Here is a 2453-nt window from a genome sequence, read left to right as displayed (position 1 = left end):
TCTTTTATGCTTCTTACAGGTGAATGTAGTATTCCTAAGTAATACAGGAGGGTTATGGAGTGCTATAGATGCAAAAGTCCTTCATCGATAGCACATCAGTGCTGTCATTCTTCAGGCACTAACACCTCATCTAGCCTGGCATTGTCATTTAACACAGGCCATAATTGAGGTCCCTTGTACCTGGCTAATGGTTGTTTTACACTCTGCAAGTTTGTATTCTGGTTCTTTACCATGATGGTGCTGGTGGTGGTGGCAAGGATGTCATTTGTTTTGGTGCCATTCTGGGATATGAGAGTACTTGCAGAGCTGATGATAGGTCTGTCTGTGGTGGACTGATACAATGGTTGCTTCTGTTTAACCACCCCATTGGTATTCATGCTGTGTGTAGACCTTTTCCATTTTGACTCTAGGCTTGGTCTCCTGACTTGTGTTGGCCAATGACACATTAGCAGGCTTGGTGCATGCAGAGGTTCAATAAGCTGCCTGTACACTGGGGCTTGTCTGCTTGGAACATGCCCAGCCATCATGGTCTGAGAAGCCTAGTCTCATAGAGAGACCACTGAAAGAGAACAGAGACACTCCAGTTGACCTTTAGCTGAACAATCAGTCAACAGCTTGTACAAACCAGAAGACATGCAAGTGAGCCACCTTGGGTATTCCAAGCCTGCTGAGCCTCCAAATGACTAGAGTCCAATTTGAACCATGTCGAGCAGAAGAATTGCCTAACTGAGCCCTGGCAATCCATAGAGTCATGAGCATAATAAAACGCTTGTTGATTTAAGCCATCAAAGTTTGGGATGATTTGTTACCCAATAATAGATAACTTGAAATTGTCCCTTTTCCCTAGATACACCATGATTTAGAGAATTGCGATATTGTAATGACTAGCACAGCTCTAAAATTTTTTTTAAAGATAAGTATTTGATTTTGACTTTTTCCTTCAAGGCTTAGATATAATTTTTTTATGTATGGAACACAAGAAGCCTGATACATTCATGAGCCAATTCAAAACACTGCATTTTCTATTTTATTCTACTTAGCATTTATATAGTACTCATTATCACAAAATATAGGTGCTTTACAATGTTATTATTTAGCATTTATATAGCACTTTTTGCTTTCAGTGTATGCTACAAATTAATGTTTATGATTACAAAATGACTATAGTCATTTAAATTTTAAAATTCTTTCATAACCTTCCTTGTAGAGGATAAAATGTATAACCAATATTGGGCTTAATTTATATGTCCCTTGAGAATGTGCATATGTTGACTGTGTAGAGGGCTGGGTCCAAGGCAATGAGTAGAAATGGGGCATCAATGCAATTGTGACAAAGACCACACCAGAAAATCTGAATTGAAAAAATGAGTCTCAGCCAATTGCAATGTTTGATCCAAATATCCTTTCAAGCAATATTTGATACAAATATCCCAGAAACCATGACTATTTGCACAGCAATTCAAGCTGGAGTGAGTACACCATAGTAGACCAGAGCAGAGGTTTTGGAATAAGACAACTGGAGAATGTTTTCAACCTCTCAGATTATGAATTTTTTTTTTTGACTTTCTGCACAAAGGTTTCTTTTTATTCATAACATAGGCAAAGTTATTTAAGTCAATAAATTTTTAAGGATTTTCACATGTCCTGATTCTTTCCACTGCCAGTCACCATAGTTCCTCCAAAGTTGTCATCTTCAAGGCAGCCCTACAAAAAGTTCTGCTCAATCCACAGCTGTGATGCCATAGCTGTTTTAGTTGGGCCTCTCTGATCTTCAGTGGAGTGCACTTCAAAGTTTGCCACCTGTAATCTTTAAGATCCAATTTCCTCAAGCAGTTCACTATAGGATCCTGTTTAGGGTCAGGAGATGGGATGTCTAGTTCTCTAAAAGCTTATCAAGTTCAAATCATATTAATTCCTATGTTATCACACCCTAGAACTTGACAGATATCATTGGGATATGCCAATACCTAAGATAAAAAAAAATTGTTAGGTTTTTCATAGTTTAATAGGCAGCTATGTCTTGTAGTTCTTTCCCACAGATCTAACAGGTAGTTCTATGAGTAAAGGAAACTACATAGTTACTCTATGAGGCGTTTCCAACGACGTAGGTTTATAGAAAAAGCCCCATCAGGATAGACCTCAAGACTTCTTTTTTCATGTGGACCATTTTTAAAGTCTTTATGGAATTTGTTACAGTATGCTTCTCTCTTATATTTTGTGTTTTGACCAAAAGGCATGTGGAATCTTAGCTCCCAGACAAGGGATCAGACCTGCACCCCCTGAATTGAGAGCTAAAGCCTTAACCACTGGATCACCAGGGAAGTCCCAGAGATTACTAGCTATTTATCCATAAAGCGGATATTGATTTTATAGAGTGATTGTGACAATGAAATTGGATAACACCAGGAAAAACACTTTGTGTAGGCCTCATACAGTGAAAATGTGTAAAAAGT

At 38.2% G+C, this 2453-nt stretch overlaps 1 non-coding gene across 1 annotated transcript; it reads right to left on the bottom strand.

Annotated features, from left to right (window-relative positions):
• Positions 1 to 2013: 2013 nt before the first annotated feature.
• Positions 2014 to 2144, bottom strand: LOC122447692. Its single transcript, XR_006271349.1, has one exon. It is a non-coding gene; the product is annotated as a small nucleolar RNA SNORA18 (small nucleolar RNA).
• Positions 2145 to 2453: the final 309 nt, after the last annotated feature.

The sequence above is a fragment of the Cervus canadensis genome, chromosome 9 (assembly GCF_019320065.1).
Source record: "Cervus canadensis isolate Bull #8, Minnesota chromosome 9, ASM1932006v1, whole genome shotgun sequence".
In the NCBI taxonomy this organism is placed as follows: domain Eukaryota; kingdom Metazoa; phylum Chordata; class Mammalia; order Artiodactyla; family Cervidae; genus Cervus; species Cervus canadensis.
This window is presented reverse-complemented; position numbering and strand designations above follow the sequence as displayed.